General features: G+C 44.1%; 1 protein-coding gene and 1 long non-coding RNA gene across 4 annotated transcripts in view; one reads left to right on the top strand and one right to left on the bottom strand.

Annotated features, from left to right (window-relative positions):
• The window catches only part of LOC116085290, a 1410-nt gene extending 1249 nt beyond the window's left edge, over positions 1-161 (bottom strand). The window contains exon 1 of the long non-coding RNA XR_004116480.1: positions 60-161. This is a non-coding gene — a long non-coding RNA (uncharacterized LOC116085290). The remainder of the gene's footprint in view (positions 1-59) is intronic.
• Positions 1-17842, top strand: part of Slc25a30 (solute carrier family 25 member 30) — a 77263-nt gene that overhangs the window by 32201 nt on the left and 27220 nt on the right. The window lies entirely within an intron of this gene.

Genomic DNA, 17842 nt, shown 5'->3' with positions numbered 1-17842 from the left:
CCCATTGTCCTTAGTTTAGTCTCCCTCCCTTCCACCTCCCACAGCCCCCACTCCCTCACCTAGCAGCAGTGCTTGAAGCCTAGTTCAGCTGCAGGGTCATTGCCCCTCTGGAAGCTTCCCAGAGCCTCTTCAAGTCATTATATTCTTGGACACTGTTTTTTCCTCTTCTGAAAGATTTATGTATCTCCAGAGACAATGGCAGTTCCTCCCTTTCATTAGCTTGTGTGACTTCCTGTTGGTGGTTCTTAAAAGTAAGTAAGTGAACAAAGCAAAAAATAAAATAAAATAAAATAAAATAAAATGGATTTAGCTCAGCAGTGGTGGCCCATGCCTTTAATCCCAGCATTTAGGAGGCAGAGGCAGGTGGATTTCTGAGTTCGAGGCCAGCCTGGTCTACAGAGAGTTCCAGGACAGCCAAGGCTACACAGAGAAACTCTGTCTCAAACCACGCCCCCCCCAAAAAAATGGATTTGATTTTTCTACAGCTACATGTAAGACTCCTGCTCACACGGCATGTGTCTACTCACACGGCATGTGTCTACCTTTAAGTGCCGCTCTCCAGGTTATTCAGGGTACGTTTCTTTCCCTTTTGTTTTTCTTTCATTTGTTACTAAGCCAAAAAGGACACAAGTCTTAAGACTCAGGAGTAGGGCTGAGGGTGCAGGGCGGAGGTGGAGTGCTATCCTGTGTGTACTGCTCTGGACCCACCGCATAAGGCAAACGAAAGCAACAAACCCTGAGGACATACATCTGAGGCTAGAAACCCAGTTCTAGTTTTCTGAAGCAGGATACTAAACAGCTACAGATCCCCAAGGAAGCTGAGCTTGTAAAGCCCAGTCAGATAGAATTAACTGGAAACACTGTCGTTCTGGGCTAGGGGAATAGTTTAACAGTGGAGGGTTTCCTTCCTCTTTTCTTCCTTTATTCCTCTCTCCCTCCCACCCCCCACACCCTCCCCCCTCCCCTTCTCTCTCTTTCTTTCTTTCATTCTTCCTTTCTTATGTGTGTGTATGGGGGACAGAGGATTGACTGTTGTTTGATTTTGTTGACTTTTTTTTTTCCCCCTGAGACAGGATTTCTCTGTATAGCCCTGGCTGTCCTGGAACTCACTCTGTAAACCAGGCTGGCCTCAAATTCAGAAATCTGCCTGCCTCTGCCTCTCAAGTGCAGGGATTAAAGGCGTGTGCCCCCACTGCTGGCTGGTTTTTTTTTTTTTTTGAGACAAGGTTTCTGTGTGTAACAGCTCTGGCTGTTCCAGAATAGCTCTGTAGAGCAGGCTGGCCCCAGACTCACAGTGATCCACCTGCCTCTGCCTCCTGAGTGCTGGGATTAAAGGTGTGCACAGCCACTGCCCAGCTGGTAGAGGGCTTTCATCTCAAGGGCAAGGCCTTGGGTTCAATCCCTGGGATCACAGAAAAGAAAAAAGTAGAAAGGCTTCTGTTCTGGGTAAGGGAACAGATGCCCCTCTCAGGGCTGGCTCTGGAGATACTGCAGTGGAACGTGTGCTATATTCGTAATTTGTGAGGCTTCTGTTCTGGGTGGGGGAACAGATGCCCCTCTCAGGGCTGGCTCTGGAAATACTCCAGTGGAACGTGTGCTATATTCATAATTTGTGAGATGCTGCTTGCTTGCTGAGGAGCTGCCTGTAGGAGTGGGGTTGTCCTTCACCGCCATCTTAGACCCACATATGTATGTTTGTGTTTAGTGTCCTCAGCATGGGCTGCCTCCTCCCCCAACTTCTGTGACTGGGAAGAGAAAGCAGCCCAAGAATAAAAACATTATGTCCTTGATAAGGGTCAGGATATTAACCACTTTTAACAGAGTTTAAAAATTGTTTATCTTATGATATAAAAATGTCTACACGGGGAAAGAGCAGTTATGGAAAGCTTATATGAAGAAGGAGCTCAGTCAGGAACTCTAGCCAACTACCTCAACTTCCCCAGCCAGTTTCTGCTGGTTGCTGTGAGTGCGCAGTTTGATGATTGTCACCTTCCTGCTGGGGCCTCATCAGCTAGAACATTCTGTTCTGTCCATGACTCTCTCTATTGGAAACTCCAGTCGGCTGCCTTAAAGGGGCTTCACCAGTCCATTTCTGCTGGGTGTTTTAAGTGCCCCATTTGCCGATGGTTTGCTCTTTATCTCTTGCTATTTACTATTTTACTTTCATCTGCTACATACTTTATAGAGTCATTCAAAACCCAAAGTCTGGTTATGGTGGGCTACTCTCTGTACAGATGTGAAGTTGGAAGTTAGACGGTTCAACTCCTTTCATTTTTTTTTTCTTTTTTTGGTGGGGGGGAGGGGAGAGTTGGTTTGCTCTTTTGAGCCATTTCCAGTGAAGTGTTAGGAGTAATTAGTAAGGTCTGGATTTTCAGCATGGGCATGACCTGGTAAAAATGAACAGGAAACAGTTCCTGCTGGATTTACAGATGCTCCGTGGACTATTTGCTAATGTTAATTAAGCATTCACACTGTGAGAATGATAGAGTCTCTCAGCCCATCCCTCACAGGGTTGGGTTTTTTTTTTTTTTTTTTTTTTTTTTTTTTCTCTTATAGCATACATTTAAAAAGAGCCAGCAATATACAGTCCTCTTTAGCTTTTTGGTTTGTTTCACTTATGGAAAACCAAAACCAAAAAAAAAAAAAAAAGCAGAAGCTCATTTGGACTTCAGGTCTTAAATCGTGGAAGTGGCTGGCAGGTTTAGGAGGGGGCCCAGGGCACACACAGGAGTCAGGGAGTGCACAGCTGTTCTTGTTGGCTTGTAGCTTTCAGTGAACTCTGGTTAAAGGAAATGTATTTGGGGAAAAGGTCATCCTGTATATTTTTTTGGTAGACTTTTTTTTTTTTTTTTTTTTTTGCTTGAGAAATAGTTCAGAGGGCATTCTGACCTGATCAATAAACCTTAGCGCAGGTCTTGTCTCTTTTAGGCAATCAGGTGAAAGAGTGAGTCTGGCGTGTGGGTATGCCCAGGTCTCGCTGCAGAATCGTTCCCAGGCTGTTGGGAAATCCAAACTCAGGACAGGGAGCTTCGGGTCCCTAGTAGGACCTCTATCAATTCAAAACCCTTTTGTGGTTGGTGTTCAAAGAATGAGTCTGGGACTTACCTCCTCTAAGAGGAATGTATGTCCGTGTGACTTGAGCCATCAAGTAAGCGATGACCTTGAGCTGTGGTTTGGGGAACACCCACAACTCAGCTGGTAGCAGCGCCAACACGAGCACAGGGTGAATTCTGCAGCTGGAGGCTGCCCCTTTGCAGAGGGGCTGGCTAGTTTCTCAGTATTCGCTGAGTGTCTGACCTACTCAGAGCTCTTTAGGCCATTAATACAGTGAGCATTTGGGGTAGATGTGGATGGAGTCTATGGCTACAGGCTTGTTGAAGAGATCCACCATGATTTTTTGGTTGTTTTGTTTTTTCCCTGTTGAAGCCAGGTGTGGTGGTACACACATGTGAACCCAGCATTCAGGAAGCTGAGGCAAGAAAAGGCCATGAGTTTGAGGTCTGCCTGCACCACAGAATAAGACTACTGTGCCTACATCAATCAATGTTAGTTTAAAAATAAAAATTGAGCTGAAATTCATACACAATAAGACTAATTTTGAAATTTTTACTTATCACGTGTTTTGTCTGTGTGTATGTCTGTGATCCCTTGCATGTTTGATGTCTGCAGAGGTCAAACTGGATGTGGGACCCCCTGGGTTACAGGTGGTTGTGAGCTGCCATGTGGGTTCTTGAATTGAACCCAGGCCTTCTGGAAGAGCAGCCAGTGCTTTTAACTGCTGAGCTATCTCTCCCATCCCCTAACATGAACTTTTTCTTTCTTTTATTATATTTTTATGAGATAAGATCTTGATTTTTAGCTAATATTGGCCTTAAACTGTGACTCTTCCTGCCTTAAACTACAGATTTATGCACTATGTCTACCTAGAATTTTAGCCAGTTTGAAGTACACACTTTGGTGGCATTTAGTGCATTCCACTTGTGCAGCCAGCAACTCTCACTGAGCGAATGACCATGCATGGTGAAGACTACCTTGTTTTCTTTTCTCTCTCTCTCTCTCTTGGTTTTGTTTTTATTGTTTTTTTTTTTTTTTTTTTTTTTTTTTTTTTTTTTTTTTTTTTTTTTGAGACAGGATTTCTCTGTATTGCCCTGGCTCCTGGAACTCACTCTGTAGACCAGGCTGGCCTCAAACTCAGAAATCTGCCTGCCTCTGCCTCCCAAGTGCTGGGATTAAAGGCATGCACCACCACTGCCCTGCTTTACCTTGTTTTCTAATGGAAATACTTATCTGCACAGCTGGTCAGACCCCTGAAGCCAGAGGCTTGTAGGACTGACCTCTTTTATGGACTTAAGAGAAACATGCCTTTCTGGGTAAAATGAAACTGAGTCGATTGCATCAGATCTCAGAACCTTCCCACACTTCTGAGCTTGCCATGGGATGTTTGAGTTTGCTGAGGGTTCTCCCACATTCCCTTTCTCCCTTTCTTTTTCTTCTTCCTCCTCCTTTTCCATCCCAGAACTATGTGGCCCAGATTGGGTTTGAGTAGAGTTCTGGAGCCAAGTGGTAGCTTTCGTTTAACCATTTTATGGCAGCTTAGAGAGCAGTTATACTCACGAAAACCAAGCCAGAGTCAGCCCAGGTCACAGGTTGTTTTGCATGACATGACTATAGATACTCTGTGGCTAGATACCAGCTGGGAAGGAATTTTCCAGTTTACAGCTCTAGGACCACTGCGATTCAACCATGACAGTGTTTCCCTGTCTCTCTTGCTGTTTTCTTCCTCCACCTCCTCTTCTTTCTGTTTCTCTACCTCCTCTTCCTCCACTTCCTCCTCCTCCTCTTCTTCGAGATTATAATTACAAATTTTCTCCCTTCTCTCTCCTCCCTCTAAATCCTCTCTTATGCCTCTCCCTACCCTCTTTCAAATTTATGGCTTTTAAAAATTAATGCACGTATGTATTTATGTGTATATATGTATACATATATGTATATAATACACATATACACACACACAAATATTATATATATTCTTAAATATAACTTGATGAGTCCATATAATGTTACTTGTATGTATTATTTGGCACTGGAAAACCAATTGGTGTGCTCTTCGTTGGGGAAGGCCGCTTCTCCTGCCCCCAGCTTTCTCCAGTTGCCCATAGTTCTTTGTAGTTCCATGAGACCTCGTGGGCTTTTCCTCATCCTGTCTGGCATGTCCACTACTGTCACCCTCATTCAGTTCACATTTGGGCAGTCGTGCTGGTGAGCCCTTATGGGTGGAGCTTCTGGTGTTACTTGGTGACACAATCTCACAGCAAACTCCCTGGGTCTTACAATCTTTATGGCCCCTCTTCATCCATGTTCCCTGGGCCTTAGGTGTGGGAATGTTCTATACGTATATCCGTTGGGACTGGGCTCTACAACTCTGGACTTTGATTGGTTGTGGTTTTCAGTAGTGGTTTTTGACTTTGGCAAAGAAAAGTTTGGTTGATGAGGGGCGAAGACCATACTTACCAGGCTAAAGATCCTGGAGGAGGATGTGGAAATATGAAGTGTGGTGGAGATGCAGTGCAAAACCTTTTCTGTTTTTGAAAAGGCAGGTTATACTCAGGCGTTGTATTATACATCTTTAATCCCAGCCTTGGAAAGCAGAGGCAAATGGATCTTTGTGAGTTCTAGGCCTGTCCTGTCTACATAGAGAGTTCCAGGACATCCAGAACTACACAGAGAGTCCCTGTCTCAAAATAAATAGAAATGAACCCAACCCAAACCAAATAAACAAAGACAGGGTATGTATATAGCTCAGATTGGCTCAGAGTTAACAACCCCTACTTAGCTTTCTCAGTCTTGAGGGTACAGGCATGCACCATCACACCCAGCTGCTTAGCAACTCCTATTTGCAAAGCACTTTTCCTTGGTACCTTCCCCGAGTCATCCCAGAGGATCTCAGCAACACTGTCATGGAGCAGGCAGGGCAGGTGTTGCTGTCTCATCAGAAATAGGCTCTGGGAGCCTTGGCCTAACAGTGGCTGCTCTCTCTTTCCCCTTTTAGAACTCTTTAGAGATGAAGAGGAGGGTGCATTTGTTGCAGGATGGCTCAGGAGGAGTATGCCTTCTTTTTTCTTCAGAATTTTGGTGCTTGAGATTCCTCATAGAGTTTCAACACACACACACACACACACACACACACATACACACACACATAGACACACACAGGATTAGTCTTGTGTGCTGTGTATTCAGAAGCTGAGCTCTGTGCCCCTGTCCAGTCTTGAGGCTCTGTATTAACCAATGTGCTCGAAAGAATGATCCCTAACAATCCCTGATTGGTTAATAAAAGGCTAGAGCTCATGACTGGGCAGGAGAAAGAGGAAGGTAGGGCTTTGAGTAGGGGTCTCAGCTAGGGACCACAAGGAGGAAGAGATGGAAGTGGAAGAAGACGGTCTTCATGAGGCAGGATGGACCTTGAGCCTGTGGCTAAGTCTCATCCTAAGGATACACAAGATTCAGTTGGTATGTAATGGCCATTTATCTGGTTATTAATTTCCTAGCTGGGTTAGAATATTTCAGAACCTACTTAGCACAGTGCCAGCAGCTTGTAGAAAAAGTACCAGGTTTTGTGTCTTTTATTCAGGAACTGAACAGAAGAAAAGAGTGGGATAGAGGCTGGGCGGTGGTGGTGCACGTCTTTAATCCCAGCACTTGGGAGGCGGATTTCTGAGTTCGAGGCCAGCCTGATCTACAGAGTGAGTTCCAGGACAGCCATGGTTACACAGAGAAACTCTGTCTTGAAAAACCAAAAAAAAAAAAAAAAAAAAAAAAAAAAAAAAAAAAAAAAAAAAAAAAAAGAGTGGGATAGAAAGCCCCCATAAAAGTACTACAACACACACACACACACATACAAACACACTCACTCATACACACAGACACATACACACAGGCACACACACACATGCATGCACGCACACACATACACATACAAACACACTCACACACAGACACATACACACAGGCACACACACACATGCATGCACGCACATACATACACACAAACATACACATACACACACACACAGGCACACACACACACACAGGCACAGAAAGAGAACGGTTTAAGTGGTACTTTTGTAAACAAATGTTTCTAAGCTGTATTTTCATTTCAGTAAGCGGTGAACCACATGAACAAAAGAAATGAAAGAAGACAGGATAATAAATACAGTCACAATAAGAGACACCTGTGAAAACCTTGACACAGTAGTGTGTGTGTTCCCTTACACTCCTGAACTAGTCTATAGAAAACACCTAAAATTACCCACCAGAGCCACCAGCTTAGTTCAGTTCATGCCTCTGTCTCTCAGTACCATGCTGTCTCTGATCACTTGAAGTTCACCAGTTCTTTTTCATGGAGAAAGCCCTTTATTCCATTGGCTAGAGACTGCAATTTGCCTTCAACTTTCTTCCCAATAGACACAAAGGCAACCCAGGAAATTAGAGAAGAATATATTTAGCCAAGTAATTGTGTTTTGCGTGCAAATATGCCCGTGCACCATGTGCATGCAATGCCTGTGAATGCTAGAAGATGGCGTTGGATCTCCTGGAGCTCTTATTGAACTACAGTCCACAAAAGCAGAGATGGGCTACCCCCACCCCACCCCACCCAAGCATTCCCTCTCACTAAGACAGTGAGACCCTTTCTTCCAGTATCATGCACTCAAGTGACACCTTGGGACTACTTGCCTACAGATTGTGAGCAGAGGTAGAAAAATATGAACTGTCCCCCTCCCTGCTTTTTCATTCTTTTTTTCCTGTAGAATTCCTAGATGCTGTGTATATAAAGATGTATTACAGAGAGATGCAGCTTGGTGCCTGAGTGGCACTGTGGAGCAGAGCCCAGTGGCTGCTGATGGCATCTGTGAGAGGAAGCAATAGACTTCCCTGTGTTAAATACTGAGTGAGGTTTTGAAATCATGTTGCCGTAGCTAACCAATCGTGGTTCTTTGAGACAGGGTTTCTTTGTGTAGCCTTAGCTGTCCTGGAACTCACTCTGTAGACCAGGCTGGCCTCGAACTCAGAAATCCGCCTGCCTCTGCCTCCCAAGTGTTGGGATTAAAGGCCTGCGCCACCACCGCCCAGCTGTAGCTAGCCAATCTTGACTAATAGCCAAAGGGAAAAACAAACATGTACAATAATTTTGAGCTTTTAAAAATCACTATTGTTTATTTATTTGTTTGTTTGTATGTGTGCATGCTGTGTACATATATGTACCTGTGTGTGTGTAAAAGCACACACCTGAAGGCACACATGTGGGAGACCAGAGGTCAATGTCAGGTGGTGTTAGCTCTCTCTACTGTGTTATAACTATTTTTATTGTATGAGGAGGGTCTCTCACCAAACCTGGTGCCCATAAACTGGATAAACTGCCCAATGAGATCTGATATCTACCTGTTAAAGCAATATTTATTTATTTATTTTTAAATTTTCATTTTCTTTTGTTTTGTTTTTAAAGACACATACTCTGTATATCCCTGGCTGTTCTGAAACTCAGTTTGTAGACCAGGCTGGCCTTGAACTCAGAGATCTGCCTGCCTCTGCACTACCACTGTCCCGTGAATTTTTTATTTTTAATACTTTAAATTTGACATTTTTCATTGTGCTCTTCACCTGTTTTTGTCTCATCTCTGTCTGTCTGCCTATCTCTCTGTCTGTCTCTCTCTGTGTCTTTCTCAAAGTTAAAAGAACACCCAACCAAGTTGGTTAAAGGGAGAGAAGCTATTCAGGAATAAAGGCAGAGAAACCACCCAAGTTATAGGCTTAGACAGCAGGTTCCCACTACTGGGTCAGATGCAGCTCTACTATAGAAAAGGGACACACAGTATTGTGTCTACCATGTCCTGCGCAATTGCCACATCTCTGGAAGGCATCAGTCTCATCTATGTCCCCATTTTCCCTACTATCTACTACTCAGTTGATCTCAGCTGGCACAACCTGCTGTCAATTATATAATTGTATAACCCCAGAAAAGTTTAGAATTAAATATAGAGATGATGAGCTAAGTTAAACTCCTAGCTAATATTTTTAGTATTAGCCATCCAATGTAAGCCAATCTGCATGGGCTTGTGATTTATGTGCCGTACAGTAGCAAAGACTCTTTAAAGAATCTGACATGTTCCTGTTTTCCATTTGAAATGTGCAATTGATTTTGCACTTGTGAATTTAGATGGAAATATATGCAAAATTTAAATGTATTAACTGTGCTGATCTTACGAAGAGAATCATGTTACTGCTCTGTCCTATAAGGCTGCCAGGAGCCTTCACGGAGGTCTCATGATGCTTAGCCTGCCACCACTTGCTGTCATAAGGCTGTTTTATACCTCTTAACAATGCTCACCATGGGTTAAGAAGGTGGTAGCCAGTGCACAGAAAAGACCAGGTAGGAACCCATGAGAGCAGTTTGCTGAGGGCTGGGTCAGGAGACTGCAAATGTTTGCAGTAAAGGACCACATTGCAAATACTGTATTCCTCAAGGCCAGGAGGCAAATACAGAGTATTTTGTAGACAATCTGAAAACTACTTTTAGCTCTGGGGTTATACAATAACAAGTGTCTGAATTTGGGCCACAGATTATGGTATGCTGACCCTGGCACAAAACTGAAATTATGTGTAATAGCTGAGTGTTGTGGGAAGTGCTTTCAATCCCAACATCTAGGAGGCAGAGGCAGGGGGATTTCTGTGAGTTCAAGGCCAGCCTGGTCTACATAGTGAGTTCCAGGACAGCCAGAACTTTATAATAAAGAGATCTTGTCTCAAACAAACAAGCACAAAGAAGGAAAGACAAAGATTCTGTGCTATGGTTTGGATCAGGTTTGAGTGTCTCCCCAAGGCTCCAGGTTGAAGCAGAATCCTTGTCCTGAGGAAGGGAGGGAAACTGGCTGACTGAGATTTAGCAGTGGGTGTTTTAGACCTGATTAGATATAAAAATAAAATAAAGGGACACAGATGAGATTGTTTACCTTGAAGAGATGTGACACTGGGCCAAAGACACAAGGTACACAGTGTCCTAAGTCTATAGTCCTTGGGCTATAGAGGAGTTGTGTGTGATATACCAGCAGGGGCCTTCTGTTCTAGATAAGGCCATAGGGAAGAGCTGGACAATCAAATTCCAGTGGCTTTATAAGAAAAGAGAGGGAGGCCGGGCAGTGGTGGCACACGCTTTTAATCCCAGCACTTGGGAGGCAGAGGCAAGCTTGGTCTACAGAGTGAGTTCCAGGACAGGCAGAGCTATATAGAGAAACCCTGTCTTGAAAAACCAAAAAAAAAAAAAAAAAAAAAAAAAAAAAAGAAAGAAAGAAAGAAAGAAAAGAGGGAGAACAAAAGACATCCACACTCCCTGTCTCTTGTCCCACGATAGCCCCGTGCTGCCTCAAAGCTCTGTCATGTGGTAGTGGTTTCTTTGGACCCAAATAAAAGTAACCATGGCCTGGGAACAGGATTCAGGTGATTTTAAGAGCCAAGTTCCAACATGGTAATGGTTCCACTGAGTTTTTTAATAGCTAGGGAACAAAGAAAATGAAAAAGGAAGAAACATTAAAAATACCCTGGTCAGGGCTGGGAGAGAGTTCATTCGGTAATGTGTTGGCCTCAAGGTCATGAGGACAGAGTTCAGTCTCCAGAGCCCATGTCTGAAATGTTGGTCACAGCAGCAGCACCTGCTTATAATCTCAGCACCGAGGAGGCAGAGACAGGGGGACCACATGGCGCCTGCTGGCCAGCCAGCCTAGCCTAGTTTCATCAGTGAGCCTCAGGCCAATGAGAGACCTTGTCTCAAGGAAGGTGATCAGCTTTCCCAAGAATGACATCTGAAGACGTCTCCAGCATCCACACACATGTTCACCCACATGCACAGGTTCATGTGCACACATACCATGTGTACATGCACACATATGCATGAAAAATTAAAATACACTGGTGGAAATATCAGGTGGGCAGTTTCTACAGCAAAGCCTGGAGGCCTCAGGCACTGATGGTGGCCTTTGGGTTGGTGGAGGCTGGGGATTAATTTGCACATTCCAAAAGGATTTACTTCTTAGTCACAAGAAGGAAATGTTAGGTCAAACCCAGAGGCAGACACTGAATGGCTGTTTAGGAGGCTAAAGGTAGCTCAGGATAATTTAACTTTATTTCAGAACTCTGCAATCACAGGCAAAGCTCTAATCAGTAGACCAGCCTTGTAGAATCTTTAATGAAGACTTGTGTTCTGGGAATCTCACCAAGGTCACCACAAGACATGGCCCTTCAACTTTGCATCTCTAGAACCATACACCAAAAGAATCTTCCTTTTACCACTCTCTGGGTCTGTAGTACTGTGTGATTGGTAACAAACATATGCAGATAGTAACTAACTTTAGGCAGACTAAGTTTCTAGCTACCGCTCACCCAGACTCCACACAAAAACCCATGTGCTATTGTCCCACACATTTGCCCGGTTAGAATATGCTGGCTGGAAGGAGCAGGTGAACTTAGAACAAGCCTGCACCTGGGGCTTCCCTTCCCTGCCGGCTCCCAAGGTGTGGGTCTTCCAATGATTGTATTTATTAGGTTCAGACGATCACAGATGCTCTGCTGAGTCCTCACCCCATGGAGCAGACTGTGAAGTAGAAAGATGAATGAAAACTATTCCTTCCACTGTGACACAATGACTCCTGAGAGTCGCTTGGATGCACAGTCCGCTGCTTCACCCCATTTGAGGGATTAGGAAAGGCTTCCTAGAGGAGCGGTAACCCAAGATTGGGAAGGAATTCACAAGAGTAAGGAACTCTGCAGGTGCTGAGACAGTTTACAGAGCTGACAATGACATCCATATAGTAAAGCCTTAGTTCTCAGGTTTGTGCTACTATGAAGTGGTGAAAGTTGTTAAGAGGTGAGTCTAACATGGGGTCTTCAGGTCTTTTTCTCTCCTTCTCTCTCCCTTCCCTGTTCTCCGTGGGGGCAGTTTCACTCTACAAACATGCTCCTGCTGAGATGTGCCAGCCTACCACTGGAGACCTGAAGGCAATATGCTGGCTTCATCTTGGATGGGAAGTGTGAAAATGATGATCCCGAATCAATCTCTTTCTTTACAAGCTGATACCCAAGGTATTAGTGATAGTGACGGGACACTAAGGCACATTACCTCACTTGACATCCTGTAGGATAAATATTAGTTCCATTGTGCAACTGAAGACTTTCAATAACGGAGACAGTTCACTAAGGGCAGAGGGCTCAAGCTGTTGGCAGGACTGGGCAGAAACAAAGTCTTTGTTTTGCCACCTGGATATGTTTACTATAGTTCACACACACACAGGAGTTGGCAGGAGAAAGGACTCAGCAGGTACAAGCTGTGGAGCTCAGTGGGAGACTGGCATATCTGGGGAGCCACCTACTTGGGTATTTTATACAACCACTCCCTGGCTCACACCATCAGTGAGTGGTGTGTCAGATCCTTCTCATGATTTGAATTTCTGACTCCCATTTTGTGATAACCTAGAGAAAACTCTTGACTTTCATAGGGCTCCTGGGACTTTCATAAGGCCCTGCCAGGTTCTATGTGCTTTATCCCAGGCATGGGCCTCAGTGTGATGTCCTAAGGTGATAGAACCATTAATGTGGGGCCTGATAGAGGGCAATTAGGGCACAGAAGCTTCACCCTCATGAAGGGATCTTAGGAGTGACAGATTCAGGAGACTTCGTTCCCTGGGGAGTCCTCTGTGATAAAGTGGGGTTGCTCTCTTTTGTTTCGTCCCAGACACATGAGTCACAGCTTGTGTTTCTTCGTATGCTATGTCATTCGATCTGAAGACCCAGGGTCCTGCACCACATGACATGCTTGGACCGTCCAGCTATCAGAAATGAATGAAGTAAATCTCTTCTCTTCACGAATTAACTTAGCATCTGACATTTTACTACAGCAATGAAAAAATCATTCTGATTGATGTTTATTGTCAACTAGATGAAACCCAGACATCTGGGAAGAGTGAGCTTCAGTTAGAGAATGGACTCAATCAGACTGATCTTCGATTGTGTCTGACTGATGTGGGGCTCAGCCCACTGTGGGTGACTGTTGTGGAAAATATTAGATTGGAACAAGCACATTCCCACACTTGTGCTGGCAACCCTCTGCTGCGGTGGCCTGGCCGGCCATGCACTGGCGGGCAATGGCTGACCTGTTTTTATCTCGTGGAGATTTTGACTCAGAACTCCACAATCTCTCCGCCCAGCTCACTAGGTTCCCACTGGCAGGTAGTTACCATGCCAACACCGTGCTTCAAATCCCCCACGGCCTTTGTTTGTGGTGCACCTCAGGCAAACCCACACTTTGCACCGTACCTTTCTCTCTTGAACCCAGACGAGCCTTGCGTGAAGGAAAACACAATACAAACTTAGTTCAGAAACAACGATGATGACGGCGGTAACTCAATCGTTGGGAGCAGTAACTAAAATCTTAATCTTGTAAGCCTTATTAAATCTAAATCCTCCGGTGGCAAATCCTGAGGGATCCACCATTGAAACCGAGGGACACTTGTAGCTACATCTTGTCCTCACACTATCCCCATCCAAAAGGACCTAACTCTCTCCTACTTCCTCTCTTCCAACGTTCAACCCAGAAGTCTCCCCCTACTCGCCCAGTGATTGGCTCCTTTATTCATTAGGGGATTGGTTCACAAGAAGACGCCTGAGTAGTGACTCACTCCTTGTCTGCACCCACTCCCAGGAGAGCAGAATTAGCATCAACATACAAACAGCATCATCCACAATAGGTGACACTATCCCTAGGAGGTATCCCTAAGCTATATATCAAAACTAGTAGAGTGCAAGACACGGAGACATGGAGCCAATAAGCAGCACTCTTCTACAGTTTCTGTATGAGCTCCTGCCCTGAATTCCCTCAATGACAGATTGGGAATATGTGTGTTACTTCTCATGCACTAAGAGGTAATACACAGTATGTATGTTGTGGTGTGCCTTCCTGAAGGTGGCATCCAAGGATTCCTGCCTCCTGGATTTGGGTCTGTGTTCAGTCCTTTGCCCTTGAATGTGGTGTGGATTTATGGGTTTGCTTTTGGAAACAATGCAGCAGAAATAATGGAATGCCATTGCCTTCTTAGGGTTTTACTGCTGTGAACAGACACCATGACCAAGGCAATTCTTATAAGGACAACATTTAATTGGGGCTGGCTTACAGGTTCAGAGATTCAGTCCATTATCATCAAGGTCCAGGCAGGAATGGTGCAGGAGGAGCTGAGAGTTCTACATCTTTATCTGAAGGCTACTAGGAGAAGACTGGTTTCCAGACAGCTAGGGTGAGGGTCTTAAAGCGCACATCCACAGTGACATCCCTACACCATCAAGGCCACACCTCCAAATAGTGCTATTTTCTGGGCCAAGCATATTCAAACCACCACATTCACTATTAGCACACAAAAGACTGTGGCTTCTGTCTTTGACCCTTCCATTTCAAGTGAAGCAGTCATGAACAATGTTCTAGGGAGGTCCATGATGCAAGAAACGGCCATCTTCAGCCATTGTGGGTTTAAATGTGTTTCCTAAGCTCCAAAGATAAAGTCTTGAGATATTACTTGGAAACAGCATTTTTTGTTATTGTTGTTGTTAGGTTTTATTTTGTTTGCTTTGTTTTTTTGCCAACACAATAATGTTAGGTATGGTCATACTGGAAATGTTAGTCAGCTTTCTGTAACTATTCTCTTCACTTACAAAGAGAAAAGGGCTATGTGGGTTTACAGTTTTGGAGGCATGTTGTCTGGTGACAAGTTCACAAGAAGCATGTGACAAAGCCATTAGAACTCACCTCATAGCCAGGAAGTAACAGAGAGAAAAGAATAGATTGAAGTCCTACTATCTACTTGAAAAGCATACCTTTAACGTTTGGAAGGAGCATGATTCCCACCATGCTCCACTTCCTCCAAGTGCTGCTAAGTGTAAGGCTAAGCTTCCAACATATGGGCCTTTGGGGGCATCCTAGACATTCTAAAACACGACACTGGGTTGGAGTGAGTCCCAATCCTGTGACTTTTTTTTTTTAAAGATATATTTTATATAGAGAGTGCACTGCCACTGTCTTCAGACACACCAGAACAGAGCATCAGATCCTATTACAGATGCCTGTGAGTCACCATGTGGTTGCTGGGAATTGAACTCAGGACCTCTGGAAGAGCAGTCAGTGTTCTTAACCACTGAGCCATTTCTCTAGCCCAATTGTTTTATATATTTATAAATTGTTATATATATATATATATAATGTATATGAGTACACTGTAGCTGTACAGATGGCTGTGAGCCTTCACGTGGTTGTTGGAAATTAAATTTAGGACCTCTGCTCACTCTGGTTGGCCCCTCTCGCTCTGGCCCAAAGATTTATTTATTATTATAAATAAATACACTGTTGCTGTCTTCAGACACACCAGAAGAGGGTGTAAGTTCTCATTACAGATGGTTGTGAGCCACTATGTGCTTTCTGGTATTTGAACTCAGGACCTTCGGAAGAGCAGTCAGTGCTCTTAACCTCTGAGCCATCTCACCAGCCTGCAACTGTTATATTTTTAGGAAAAAAATTTAGGGGTAGAGACACACATGGGGAACAAAATCCAAAGGCCCCCCTGGCAGAGGTCAAAATGAGGAAGCTGCCAGAGAGAGGCTGTATGGCATTAGGCTGTGCACTAAAGCCTTCAGAGAAACCATCTGATTTTTGAACTTAGTGAAAAATCAATCCTTTTTGTGGCACTTTGCCATGACGTCCCAGGAAATGATTTCATCAGCCAATGACTAGCCTGGATATGAAGCCTGCCAACAGGCAAGAGTTCCCCTGAAAGAGGATCCTGCAGGGTGTGCCAGCAGCCAGGCTATGTGAACTTGCAAGTATTCCACTTTCCTCTGGGGACAAGCCTGGAGATGACCACAATCCCAAGTGACCTTTAACTGGAGACTTGAGAGACATCTGGAGCTGAAACACTAATCTAAGTGTTCCTGTCTCTCATCCCCACCCATTAGGAAGGTAATATAGGAGTTAATGATGGTTGGTTACCAACTCCAGTGCTTCCTGGTAGGAGCAAGGCAGCAGAGTTCAGGAAATGGGAGCAATAAAATAGCTCTGAAATGGATGCAAAAATTAAAAATGACAGATATAGTATCAGTTAGAAGGATGACAAATCCAATCCGTTTCTAACTGATACTATACGTGTTGAAGAGATGGCCCCCTAATTAAGAGCACTGGATGTTCTTCCAGGGGACCTGGGTTTGATTCCCAGCACTCATATGGCAGCTCACAACCCTTTGTAACTCCAATTCCAGGAGATCTGATGTCCTTTTCTGATTTTCTTGGGTGCTACTCAAAGGTGGGGCACACACATACATACAGGCAAAGCATTTATGTACATAGAATAAAATAGTTAGCAAACAAACTGATACCATAACCACATTGAAAAGCCTGCTCAATGGCTCAGTGGGTAAAGACACTTGGCATCAAGCCTGATGACATAAGTTCAAACTCTACCACTCATGATGGAAGGAGAAAACTGACTCCCCAAGTTTTTCTGTGGGACACACATACACACACACACCATAAGTTAATGTTTAAAAAGTTTTAAAAAGTGTATTAATTCAAGAACTTTGGAGCACTGTACATTAATTGCATTATATTTAAAAGGTTATAAAGATTAAAACAATTTCAAAGAAGTCTCAAATCTAGTGCGTTTGTCGCTGGTGGTGCTACTGGTGGGTCTTAGCTCCGCTCATTCTGAGATGGATGGGGCTGTTTTGCTTCAGAGCAGGCTAAGCTCAGGGCAAGGTCACTGCTGCCTCCAAGTAGGACTGTTATCTTCTTCGCAGAAAGAGTTATTCATAGCAAGCCTAAGTTTCAAACTGTGGATGCCAGTTAGGATGGGTGATTGTGCTGAGCTGACTCAGGCAAGACCATGGCTACTTCAAGGTCAGGCTGTTGCAAACCATGATAAGCCTCAGTTGCAATTAACCCAGTGTGGGTGTGACATTGAGCCACTGCCTGACAGCCTGCATAGAACTCCCCTCTAGAGTCACTTAGCCACTGTCAAGGTAGTTCTGCCTACTGTCTCATCTGCCGTGGCTTTCCTGAAGTATACTTTAATAGCTTTTGGCTTCAGTCTTTGGTGAATTATTTCACTAGCCTGTTACTGCCATTCCTGGCACAGAGTCAATGACTTTGTGTAGAGTAGAGGACAGAAGGATAGATAAATGTATTAATGCTGGGGGAATATGAATTTACTAGCTTAGATGAAAGACACAGAGAAAGGAGGAGGCTAGAATGAAGCCCGTGATACAGGCATCTAAATTAGAGACATCTATCACTCAGGATTTAAAGACATCTGGGGAGGATGGTGAGATGGCTCAGTTGTTAAGAACACTTGTTGCTCTTCTAAAGGACTTGGGTTCAGTTCCCAGCACCCACATAGCAGCTCATAATCATCTGTAATACTGTTCGAGGGGATCTGATGCCCTTTTCTGAAATCTGTGGACACCAGACATCCATGTGGTATCCATAGAGTTCATGACCACACATGGACACATATGCACTTGCACACACATACCCATGACAGTCGCAACATAAGCGGAAATAAATAAATCTAAGAACAATTTAAAAAATATCTGTGGTAAGAGGCATATATATTGTTTGTGAGGGTAACAAAGACAGTCAACCTGACAGATCTAGAATCAAGCCTCCTGGGATACCCATGAGTTATCTAGATTAGGTCATCTTGTAAGGAGAAATTAAAGCTTTAAACCTGTGCTGACTAGGAAGAAAAGTTATGGGCCTAAGAAT

The sequence above is a fragment of the Mastomys coucha genome, unplaced genomic scaffold (genome assembly GCF_008632895.1).
Source record: "Mastomys coucha isolate ucsf_1 unplaced genomic scaffold, UCSF_Mcou_1 pScaffold9, whole genome shotgun sequence".
Taxonomy (NCBI): Eukaryota; Metazoa; Chordata; class Mammalia; order Rodentia; family Muridae; genus Mastomys; species Mastomys coucha.
The sequence above is the reverse complement of the archived record's forward strand: the minus strand, read 5'-3'. Positions and strand labels throughout refer to the sequence as shown.